This window comes from Scylla paramamosain, chromosome 2, assembly GCF_035594125.1.
Source record: "Scylla paramamosain isolate STU-SP2022 chromosome 2, ASM3559412v1, whole genome shotgun sequence".
Taxonomy (NCBI): Eukaryota; Metazoa; Arthropoda; class Malacostraca; order Decapoda; family Portunidae; genus Scylla; species Scylla paramamosain.
This window is the reverse complement of record NC_087152.1, coordinates 12,582,501-12,596,051: the sequence shown is the minus strand read 5'-3', so window position 1 is coordinate 12,596,051 and position 13,551 is coordinate 12,582,501.

The following is a 13,551-nucleotide window of genomic DNA, read 5'->3' as shown; positions in this document are numbered from 1 at the left end:
ACTGTATTCCACGCTGGCACGGTTTGCTGAATGAGAGAAGAGGAAAGTTGTTAGCTGATCTGTCTACGATGGCTAGCTATAGCGACGAAAAAAAAAAAAAAAAAACTTTTCCCCGCCATAGCAATGATTATACTGCTATATTTCGAATATTGTTCGCATGTTGCAAGAGTGCGCGACCACAGGGGAAGTGTATTCCTTATATTCAAGGGGTGATTTTTTTAGATTTCGTGATCGCGTTGGACTGTACAATGTCGTCCGTCACGATGAGGCCGCCAGTGCCGATGTTACTGCGGCCAAGGAGTACTTGGATGTTTTTTTGACAATCTTATAAAGACTGGAGGATATGTGACACAATGGGTGTTCAGTTGTGATGAAACTTATTTATTTTGGAAAAAGATATCAAATTTTTATTTTATTTATTTATTTTATATATATATATATATATATATATATATATATATATATATATATATATATATATATATATATATATATATATATATATATATATATATATATATATATATATATTTATATATATATATATATATATATTTTTTTTTTTTTTTTTTTTTAGATTATTTTTTTGTCGCTAGGAACCAATTTTTTTCTATAAGTTCTTGAGTTCGAATAATGGACAAATCCGTCAACGAACGTCCAATTGGAACGAATTAAGCTCGTTTTCGCGGATCCCACTTGAAAAGACATTATTACATGCAACTGACAAACCGTGTTTTACTGAGGGTTCTCATTGGACTTCAGAAGCATTTGGTTTCATGGTCCATTCACGGTTTCATTTAATTATTGATGTCTAATATCTCGCACGACTAAAATCTAGTATTTTATTTGAATAACGTTTTATGTCTCACATGACTAATACCTGCCGAAACGATAATTACTCCCAGTGAGGTCTCAAACACTGTTCAGGGGGTGCTGTGAACTTATCATTAAACCCAGCAGTGACCTCACTGAACGTTTCCCTTTGTGTCTCACAACACAAGGGGGCAGTCACAGCCTGCCCTCTAAAGACAACTCTCTTCCTCCACACAAAACTACAAGCACCTAATAACACACACACCCTTCACTCAAAAATTTTAAAATCATCATGGCGACTCCTACACCAGCCTCGGAGTCCCCATCTGGGGAGGGGACCATAAATGTCCCCAGGTCGGACTGCCTTTCTGTCAATGACCCTAAGTGTCTTGACAACCCCCTCAACTTTTTCTTCATTAACTTCTTCAACATTCGCGGTCTAAGATCTAATTTTCAATCTGTAGAACACCACCTCTCGTATTCTAAACCTCATCTTCTTTTCCTCACTGAAACTCAGGTGTCTGAGGCAACTGACAGTAGCCCCTTTTCTGTCCCCTCCTTCTTTCTCTATCCTCATTTTCGATCCAAAGCTGGATGCTGCGTTTATGTGCGCAATGACTTAACCTGCTCTCGTGCCCACGCTCTTGAATCTTCCGAGTTTTCCACCATCTGGCTACGACTACAGAGTCACTCTCATACTAAATTTATCTGTGCTGTATATCTCTCACCTAACTCCTCTGACTATAAGAAATTCTTTGACTACTTAACTTCCAAAGTGGAGCACATTCTGACCCTCTTCCCTTTTGCAGAGATCTCCATTCTTGGAGACTTCAATGTTCACCACCAGCTTTGGCTTTCCTCTCCCTTCACTGACCATCCTGGTGAACTAGCCTACAACTTTGCTATCCTCCATGACCTAGAGCAATTGGTGCAACACCCTACTCGTATTCCTGACCGTCTTGGAGATACGTCCAACATTCTTGACCTTTTCCTAACCTCTAATCCTTACATAAGAACATAAGAAATAAGGGAAGCTGCAAGAAGCGACCAGGCTTACACGTGGCAGTCCCTGTATGAAACACTCCTACCTATTTCCATCTGTTATCCCCATCCATAAACTTGTCTAATCTTCTCTTAAAGCTCTCTAGTGTCCTAGCACTAACTACATGATTACTGAGTCCGTTCCACTCATCTACCACTCTATTCGAGAACCAATTTTTTCCTATCTCCTTCCTAAACCTAAATTTTTCAAGCTTGAACCCGTTATTTCTTGTTCTACCCTGGTTGCTGATCCTAAGAATTTTGCTTACATCTCCCTTGTTATAACCCTTATACCACTTAAAGACTTCTATCAGGTCCCCTCTTAACCTACGTCTCTCTAGAGAATGTAAATCTAACCGCTTCAACCTCGCTTCGTAAGGAATACTCCTCATCCCCTGTATCCTTTTAGTCATTCTCCTCTGTACTGATTCTAATAGACCTATATCTTTCCTGTAATGTGGGGACCAGAACTGCACAGCGTAGTCTAGATGAGGTCTGACCAGCGCCAAGTATAACTTTAATATTATTTCCGGCCTTCTACTTTTAACACTCCTAAAAATGAATCCTAGTACCCTATTTGCCTTGTTTCTGGCTTCTATGCATTGTTTCCCTAGACGGAGTTCAGAGCTAACTATAACTCCTAAATCTTTCTCGTACCCTGTACCTACCAGAGTTTGGGTGTTTAATGTGTACCTATTGTGTGGGTTTCCTCTACCTACGCTAAGCACTTTGCATTTATTGATATTAAATTGCAATTTATTGATATTAAATTGCTTATGCTGTGACCCTTTCTTCTCCGTTGGGCTCCTCAGATCACAATCTCATATCTTTATCTTGTCCTATCCCTCCAATCCCTCCTCAGGATCCCCCTAAGCGAAGGTGCCTCTGGCGTTTTGCCTCTGCTAGTTCGGGGGACCTGAGGAGGTATTTTGCTGATTTTCCTTGGAATGACTACTGCTTCCGTGTCAGAGACCCGTCTTTGTGTGCTGAGTGCATAACAGAGGTGATAGTGTCTGGCATGGAGGCATACATTCCTCACTCTTTTTCTCGTCCTAAACCTTCTAAACCTTGGTTTAACACAGCTTGTTCTCGTGCTATACATGATAGAGAGGTGGCCCACAAAAGGTACTTAAGCCTTCCATCACCAGAATCTCATGCACTTTATATTTCTGCCCGGAACCATGCCAATTCTGTTCTCCAACTAGCCAAAAACTCCTTCATTAACAGAAAATGTCAAAACCTTTCAAGATCTAACTCCCTTAGTGATTTCTGGCATCTAGCCAAAAATATCTTCAATAACTTTGCTTCTTCTTCTTTCCCTCCTCTATTTCAACCAGATGGCACCACTGCTATCACATCTATTTCTAAAGCAGAACTTTTTGCTCAAACTTTTGCTAAAAACTCTACCTTGGACGATTCTGGGCTTGTTCCTCCCTCTCCTCCACCCTCTGACTACTTCATGCCACCTATTAAAATTCTTCGCAATGATGTTTTCCATGCCCTCGCTGGCCTAAACCCTCGGAAGGCTTATGGACCTGATGGGGTCCCTCCTATTGTTCTCCGAAACTGTGCCTCCGTGCTTGCACCTTGCCTAGTCAAACTCTTTCAGCTCTGTCTGTCAACATCTACCTTTCCTTCTTGCTGGAAGTTTGCCTACATTCAACCTGTTCCTAAAAAGGGTGACCGTTCTAATCCCTCAAACTACCGTCCTATTGCTTTAATTTCCTGCCTATCTAAAGTTCTTGAATCTATCCTTAACAGGAAGATTCTTAAACATCTATCACTTCACAACCTTCTATCTGATCGCCAGTATGGGTTCCGTCAAGGCCGCTCTACTGGTGATCTTCTGGCTTTCCTTACTGAGTCTTGGTCATCCTCTTTTAGAGATTTTGGTGAAACTTTTGCTGTTGCCTTGGACATATCAAAAGCTTTTGATAGAGTCTGGCACAAAGCTTTGATTTCCAAACTACCCTCCTACGGTTTCTATCCTTCTCTCTGTAACTTCATCTCAAGTTTCCTTTCTCACCGTTCTATTGCTGCTGTGGTAGACGGTCACTGTTCTTCTCCTAAATCTATTAACAGTGGTGTTCCTCAGGGTTCTGTCCTGTCACCCACTCTCTTCTTATTATTCATTAATGATCTTCTATACCAAACTTCTTGTCCTATCCACTCCTACGCTGATGATACCACCCTGCACTTTTCCACGTCTTTTCATAGACGTCCAACCCTTCAGGAGGTAAACATATCACGCAGGGAAGCCACAGAACGCCTGACTTCTGATCTTTCTAAAAATTTCTGATTGGGGCAGAGCAAACTTGGTATTGTTCAATGCCTCAAAAACTCAATTCCTCCATCTATCAACTCGACACAACCTTCCAGACAACTATCCCCTCTTCTTCAATGACACTCAACTGTCCCCCTCTTCTACACTGAACATCCTCGGTCTGTCCTTTACTTATAATCTTAACTGGAAACTTCACATCTCATCTCTAGCTAAAACAGCTTCTATGAAGTTAGGTGTTCTGAGACGTCTCCGCCAGTTTTTCTCACCCCCCCCAGCTGCTAACTCTGTACAAGGGCCTTATCCGTCCATGTATGGAGTATGCTTCACATGTCTGGGGGGGTTCCACTCATACTGCTCTTCTAGACAGGGTGGAATCAAAAGCTTTTCGTCTCATCAACTCCTCTCCTCTAACTGACTGTCTTCAGCCTCTCTCTCACCGCCGCAGTGTTGCATATCTAGCTGTCTTCTACCGCTATTTTCATGCTAACTGCTCTTCTGATCTTGCTAACCGCATGCCTCCCCTCCTTCCTCGGCCTCGCTGCACAAGACTTTCTTCTTTCTCTCACCCCTATTCTGTCCACCTCTCTAACACAAGAGTTAACCAGTATTCTCAATCATTCATCCCTTTCTCTGGTAAACTCTGGAACTCCCTGCCTGCTTTTGTATTTCCACCTTCCTATGACTTGAATTCCTTCAAGAAGGAGGTTTCAAGACACTTATTCATCAATTTTTGACCACTGCTTTGACCCTTTTATGGGACTGGCATTTCAGTGGGCATTTTTTTATTAGATTTTTGTTGCCCTTGGCCAGTGTCCTTCTTACATAAAAAAAAAAAAAATGCCCTCGCTGGCTTAAACCTTCGGAAGGCTTATGGACCTGATGGGGTCCCTCCTATTGTTCTCCGAAACTGTGCCTCCGTGCTTGCACCTTGCCTAGTCAAACTCTTTCAGCTCTGTCTGTCAACATCTACCTTTCCTTCTTGCTGGAAGTTTGCCTACATTCAACCTGTTCCTAAAAAGGGTGACCGTTCTAATCCCTCAAACTACCGTCCTATTGCTTTAATTTCCTGCCTATCTAAAGTTTTTGAATCTATCCTCAACAGGAAGACTCTTAAACATTTATCACTTCACAACCTTCTATCTGATCGCCAGTATGGGTTCCGTCAAGGCCGCTCTACTGGCCTTTCTCTGGTAAACTCTGGAACTCCCTGCCTGCTTCTGTATTTCCACCTTCCTATGACTTGAATTCCTTCAAGAGGGAGATTTCAAGACACTTATTTATCAATTTTTGACTAGTGCTTTGACCCTTTTATGGGGCTGGCATTTCAATGGGCTTTTTTTTTATTGGATTTTTGTTGCCTTTGGCCAGTGTCCTTCCTACTTAAAAAAAAAAATAAAATCTTGCATGGTTTATGTCTTAAATCTGGCTCAACTCATGTGTTGTGATTTTGCTGCCTTCTCTAGTACAGCACAACGCATAACTACTGATATAACAGGACCAGTATCCACAGTTAGAAGTATCATGTGTTGCATTTTTATAATTTCTATAAAATGAACATAGAGTGAAAAATGGAATTTGAGATTTCGTTGTGACCCCAGATCCGAAACAGCTTGACATCATAGACTTCTCAGTATCGCTAATGAAGACTTACGTTGCCCTTGGTGATGGCACCAGTGACGGTTGTCGCCACGAAGGCTGTTGCAGACCCCAGGGTGTTGGTGAGACCCTTAATGGTGCCAACTAAGTTTGGGGCAATATCTTGCTCTGATAGCTGGCAACCACTACTAATTGGTCCTATAAGACCAACTGCCAGGCACATGACAACAATGGCGACGGTGGGATCACAGTTCACCCACATCATCCCTATCAAGCAGGCCGCCGACGAATACAAGGCTGGGAGAGAAGACAAATTTTCATTGACATGTGAAATCCCAATCAAGATTAACACATAAATCCTACAAATTCTCTTCTGATGTAGAAAATTACTTGTCTTCAAAGCATGTCATATTTAGATAACTGTTAAACAAAATCGTCATTTTTGCAAATGACCGATATCTCACCTAAAGACGTTGACAGTTTCCTCACTGCATTCACGGATAGGACATTTTTTTTCTGAAGTATATCAACTACAGTGCCCCAAGACACAGTGGTGGTGATCATTATCACGTATGGCAATGCTGAACTGAAGCCATTCTAAAAAGAAGAGTGTTTTTAGCAAAATTATTATTCTCTGAAAAAAAAATAAATAAAAAATTGAACATCCATTTCTGAGTTTTTAGGTTTTCCTTACTTTGCTCATATCAAAGTGCAGAATTTTGTTGAAATATGTAGGTAGTTCTGTTAACAGAGTGAAGAAACTGTAGCTGAAGCAAAAGTTGGACGCTATTATGGCCCAAAATGGACGTGAAGTCGCTATCTCGTACCAAGGAATCGCCACCACCTAAAATAAGAGAAAAGGACGTTTGTCACATAAGATTGTAACAGGTGTAATTTATAAAGACACATAAAATATGGCCACATCATACAGGCGCTTTTTTCTGACAACATTATTTTCGAAAGCGGAGCGGCTCTAGCTCTGGGAGTGTGGAAAGTGGCTCTCGATTTCCTGTTGTCAAGAAACTGTCATTCACGGTCTATAACTAATATACCGTATGCAATACAAAATTTATTTCCATTGTAACGCATTGATTGAAGCTCATTATTGTATGCGTACGACAAACCTACACCAGCATCAAAAACCCTGTCTGGGGAAGGGACCACAAATATATTCTTAGGTCAGGCTGCTCTTCTGATATCGATCATCACTGTCTTGACTTCCCCTCAACTTTTTCTTCATTAATTTCTGCAACATTATTGGCCTTAAATCTGATTTTCAATCTGTGGAATATCATCTCTCTTCTGTTAAAATTCATCGTTTCTTCACTGAAACACAGGTGTCCGAAGCAAGTGACAGTTCCCCCTTCTCTATTCCATCCTACTTTCTCTTTCCTCATTGTCAATATTACGTCAAAATATGTGCGCAACAACCTAACTTGCTCTCGTGATCACACTTTTGAGTGTTCTGAATTTTTTAACATCTGCATGGCTTCGACTAACGAGTCGCTCTCAGCTAAATTAATCTGTGTTGTATACCTCTCACTCTTCTCTCAAAAATATGCTAAATACCTTATCTTGAATGATTCAGGGCTTGTTGCTTCCTCTTCTCCACCCTCCAATTATTTGATGCTTCCCATTAAGATCCTTCGCAATAATGTTTTCTATTCCCTCGCTGACCTCGGAAGACTTATGGACCTGATGGGGTCCCTCCTATTGTTCTCAGTAATTGTACCTCCGTGCTCCACTTTGTTTGGTCAAGCTCTAATATCTTTGTCTGCCTGAATTCAACCTGTTCCTAATCATTCATTCCTTTTTCTGATAATCTCTGGAACTCCCTGCATGTTTCTGTATTTCTTCCTTCCTGTGACTTGAATTTATTTTATGATTTTTTTTTTTTTTTAAGATGGAGGTCTCAGGATACTCATCCTCCAATTTTGGATGATCTTTTGGACATTATTTTCATTTAGGAGTGGCACCTCAGTGGAATTCTCTCTCTCTCTCTCTCTCTCTCTCTCTCTCTCTCTCTCTCTCTCTCTCTCTCTCTCTCTCTCTCTCTCTCTCTCTCTCTCTCTCTCTCTCTCTCTCTCTCTCTCTCTCTCTCTTTGTTGCCCCTGGCCAGTGCCCGTCATACATAAAAAAGAAAGAAGGAAACACATATTCCTTGATATAAGAGTATTTACACCAAATATTGGAAAATAATATAACTTTGATTTGATTTGGTGGTATGTTTGCCTAAACTTGCAGACGCGAAAAACGTCTGACTAGATCCAGAATTTCCTATAACTGCGTCATACATAGCCTGTAACCCTCCTCATCTAGAGTAAACTCTTACACCACGTTATTGCACAGGCTGGTTTCTTGTCTTTGCTAACCATCTTCGTATTCTTAACTTCTTCCTCATTCTTTTTGTTTTTGTTTCTTCCAGCAGAGGAACGTAATATACTCCAACTCATAAAACTGCACGATCAATTGGTTCAGTTTCCAGTGTTTGCTGGCTCCTGGTAGAATGCCGTCTATTTTGTTGTCATGCGCGATCCAGCCAGCTGTCGAAAGTCGAGGACTCCGCTGTCGAAGGTAATATTGTCGAAAAAAGTGGCCGTGTATTAAGGTCTAATTGCACCAACCCTCAGTACAGATAAGAACATGCATCACCTTCTCTCTCTTGACGTAACGACGATGCTCAAGGATATACTGCAACTCAGCATCAGAAATCCTGGGATGGTGTTCAGGAAGGTCGTGTATCAGAAGGAACCAAGGGATTGCCCAAATCACACCCAAACCTCCAGACACGTAGAAAACTGACGGCCACCCACCCAGGAAGGTTGTGCTGCACAGCCACCCACCCACAGACATCGCCGCGATGTTGCCAAACTGCATACCTGATACATCCAATGTAAGATAGTTGTTTAATTTTCTGTAAAATAGTTTACTCATTAGTCATTTTCTTACTGTAACCATCAAGCAAACAGTTTATACTAATAATTCCCGGTGCTTACTATACAGGCAAACAACGCAAAATTTTCTATGAAGTTTACACTACACATACTGTGCATTATACTTCAACAAAAAACGGTCTCATCGCCGCTAATGCCCAAATTTGCAATTATGATCATTGCTTATTACTTAGAAAAATAGTGTTTTTATGAAAGTGCGCGCACGCGCGCTCGAGCGAGAAAGAGAGAGAGAGAGAATAATCTCTCTCTCTCTCTCTCTCTCTCTCTCTCTCTCTCTCTCTCTCTCTCTCTCTCTCTCTCTCTCTCTCTCTGTGTGTGTGTGTGTGTGTGTGTGTGTGTGTGTGTGTGTGCTGACTCTGCCTTGACTCACGCTATTACATAGGAAGAAGCATGCAGGCTGTCTCAGTGCATGTCACTTGAAAAGTCAGGCATGTTACAGGGAATGTTTCATCCCCCTACTGCTTAGGTAACAAACACCTTTAGTTAATGAACTTTTCAAAAGGTCTTAGAATTGGATGAAATATAAACACCAAACTCTTATTTGTCTGTATTTGAACCCCTCTCTTCACAGCCTCCTAGGGCAACGCGGTATGGCTTCACCCATAACCTTTGCTATTGTTCTAGCTGTGAGACTTTATCCCTGTGTTCAGGTGAGACGTGAAACTCAGCTCAGTTTGGTTCAATTACTATAGTGGTTTATTACTTGATGAACAAAGGATTCCAAGGTGCAGGAGCTCCTGTTAACAATTATCATATTTTTGTATTGATTTTATTTTTTTTCCTGTATTTGCGTAATTTCAGAATTGTGGGCTAACCTTCAATTAAAAAAAAAAAATCTATCTGACGAGCTCCCATAGGTTCCACCAGGGTTGGTACTGTACCTGATAGTATTAGACTCCAGTACTTCGCCTTGCTTTTAGGGGGAATCCACGCCGACATCAAGAAGTGCAGAGAAGGTGAACACAGACCCTGTCGGCACAGTATTCCAGCGTTGTGTGAAGTTGTGATCATAAAGAGAAATTCATATAAATCATAAATTCACAGGGACAGTTTCAGAGTGTGGACGGAAACATTTCATCATCAGTAGTCTATAATAATGCGTGCAACCAAACCTGAGCCATGCCCTCCACTATCCTGAGAGCAATCAGTAGAACAGGGGACGTATAAACGCACAGCGGGGATAGCAGTGTCAAGACAGAGGAAATAAAAATTCCCAAGCCGAACGTGAGTCTGGCTCCAAGGTATTCCGCCGCTCGACCCCCGGGAAAGTTTGTTACCATAGTGCCAAGAAAGAATGCACCCAAAATAAAGGCTTGAGTTTGTTCGTTCCAATCGTACTCCGATTCCTGAAAATATGTAAAGGAATGTTGCCTATTTATTTATTTATTTATTTATCTATTTATTTATTTATTTATTTTGTCGTGATGTAATCATACAGTTTGAAGTAGTGCTTTTGTTTGTTTTGTTCACGGCGATTTCGACTTCGAAAAAAGGAAACAATAAAGAAGTGGTTAAGCCTTCAAATACCGTGGACCAATCCTCATCACCACGCGACGGCAATGTCCAAACACAAAGTAGCAAGGGATGGTATCTACGTAATTTAAACATCAGACGACATGTTCCGCAAGATGGTAGTATAAGCTTTTCCGGAACTCAGAACTGAGTGTGTTTCACAGACACAAGGCTAATAGGACAAGTGGTCGTTCTTTTATCTTAATTTACAACTAGGATAACACTGATAAGGGAATTAAGAAACTAAAAAAAAAAATAAAATAAATAAATAAATAAATAAATCGCTATACATTTGAGATACTCATCTAATCAAAGACATAAACAAGTTTTAGGATGCAACTCCAGCTGTCAAAATTTTAGGTATGATATCTACAATTAAAGGGGTGTTACTGTTCACTAGGGGATCAAAATTAATGAGAGCCTCTAAAAAAAAATGCAGACATGCTCAAGAAACCTATTGGAGTATACTCAGTGTTGATGTAACAGTAACTCATTTGGAAGACATTAAGGCTGATGCCAGCGGCAGGAACCACAAAACCAGTGGCCACCTCCAATTTAATATCAAGCAAAGGCGATATAAAAAAAAAAAAGGAAACAGAAATTAATAGAAGACATAACTCTACATATTTGCCTGCCAATTATGTAAGTATAAGTTTGTACAAAATATCCTATTCCAGAAAAAAAAAAAAAAAAAAAAAAAAAAAAAAATATATATATATATATATATATATATATATATATATATATATATATATATATATATATATATATATATATATATATATATATATATATATATATATATATATATATATATATATATATATATATATATATATATATATATATATATATATAAAGCTTGGTATGTATATCTTTGTATAGGAGGACTAGCTGAAGATTACAGGGGGTACAGAACACTGCAATACAAAACATGTTCGTGCCCACTACACAAATTGCAAGGCAAATAGCAACCAATGAAAATTGAATAGGAGACACAAACGTTGATGTTAGCTGGGTCTGGAAGAGATAGGGCCACTGAGGAATATTACAGTTTATTAATATTTGATGACGCATTAGATAAACAAGGAAAGATTAGATATACAAAAATTTTAAGAGATAAACTTTAATTATTCACAAGGAGGTCACATGATCACGTAGGTGGCCGGTAGGTGCTGTGAACTTACTTTTTGACCCAGGTGAGACCTCCCTGAACGTTTCCCTTTGTGTCTTGCAACACTAGGGGGCAGTCACAGTCTACCTTCTAAAACCAAACATCTTTTTTCACGCAACACTATATGCACCTGAAACACGTACATCATTCACTCTAAATTGAAAAAAATGAATAAATAAAATAAAATTAAATATAAAAAAAAAAAATTCCAGTAATACTAGACTCGAAATCCACGTCTGGGGAAGGAAACAAAAATCGGACTGCTCTTCTAGTACCGACTCAAAGTCTCTTGACATTCCGCTCAACTTTTTTCTTTATTAACTCTGCAACATTTGTGGCCTTAAATCTAATTTTCATTCTATGCAACGCCATCTCTCTCTTCTACTAAACCCGATTTTCTTTTCCTCACTGAAACACAAATATGTGAAGGTACTGACATTAACCCCTTCTCTGTTCCCTCCTACTTTCTCTATCTTGACCTTCAGTCCAAACGTGGTTGTTGCGTCTATGTGTGCACTGACCTAGCTTGCTCTCGTGCCCACACTCTCCAGTCTCCCCAATTTTCTTCCATCTGGACATGACTTCAGAGTCACTCTGGACCACATACTGGTATCATATTGCAATTAGGATTATTCCTCGAAAACTGTCCTATGCACAGCTGGAGGTGAAGAATTCGAATTGTAACTGGTAATAAATATCATATTGTCCTACCTAACTTGTGTCATCATCACCATTATCATCATCATCATCATCATCATCATCATCATCATCATCATCATCATCATCATCGTCATCATAAACAGTAGCAGCAGCAGCAGCAGCAGCAGACAGAAAAGGGTCAGAAAGGGCAGAGTATCATACTCACCACCACACTGTCCTCTGGAGCGTCATCCGGAACGGGACACGTGTTTTTTGCTTCATCCTCAGTTGTGTCAGTTGTCACGTTCCTCTTCACTATGGCCACGATGGCGATGGACAGACACATCTCCAATATGCTGAACGTCATCAGTCCAAAAAAACTCAACACCGCCAAAGTTTTTCGTGCATTCCAGCAACATTCCCCTGTTTTAAGATTATTGGACTGGTTTTCCATTGATCAGTATTATGCCTGCTAGTTACACATTTTAGATAGAGATTAGTATCTAATATAAAAATTAATAAATGTAATAAGATGATGAAAGACGTCAGTCAATCTCTCTCAACGCTCTACGGAACTATCACCACGCAACTTTTTTTCCTGGGCATTAAGTAATATTCCTCAGTGGCATATCTAGAATGCATAGGAAAATGAAATTATTCTCTTAGAATATTACAGCTGATATATAATTTCTTATAACTAATTTCCAAGAAACTGAGGTAAATGATAAGGAATTATGAGATAGTTAATTATCACATTAAATCGTAAAATAAAATAAAAAAATAAATATAAAAAAGGGGAAAGGGAGGATGGAAGTCAAATTTAATTTTACTGCCGCAAACATTGAGGTTAGAGAGGTTAGAGAAGGTGTCCACTCAGGGTAACGGCTCTTAATCACAAGCACGCCAGTACGAGGCACCGCCCTTGTTTTGACTCATCAAGGGAACTCGTATACAAAAACCTTTCTGAGATGGGGACACCGAAACTTTTCCTTTTCTTCCTGTGATTATGAGTTCGGTGGTAAGAGTGCGTAGATCTCTGAAGGGTGTGTGGTTTAGTATTAATAGTAAGTGAGGTCGTGTACAGAGTACAGGCTGCAAGTGTTTCAGTGTTACTGAGACACGTAAGGAAATAGGCAGACAGGACACGGGGAGGATCGGCAGCAGGTTTTTTAGATGCTTCTCACCCCTGTATGGCCCTCCCTGGTAGAGCCGTAGCGGTAAGTGTCTATTACCTCCTCTACCATATGAAACGCAGCTAACTGCGTGATTCTCTCTGTTAACTCGTATTACGGAACATTTTTCAAAATCGTTTAAAAAGAATTACGATCAGCCACTCGAGCTACTTAGCTAATCCTTCTATATCACTATTAACAGGGAATTAATATATATATATATATATATATATATATATATATATATATATATATATATATATATATATATATATATATATATATATATATATATATATATTACAGTCAAAACCCGGAATCAGTCAAAACTAGTTTTAACTAGGTATTTTCAATCTGTTGGTGAAC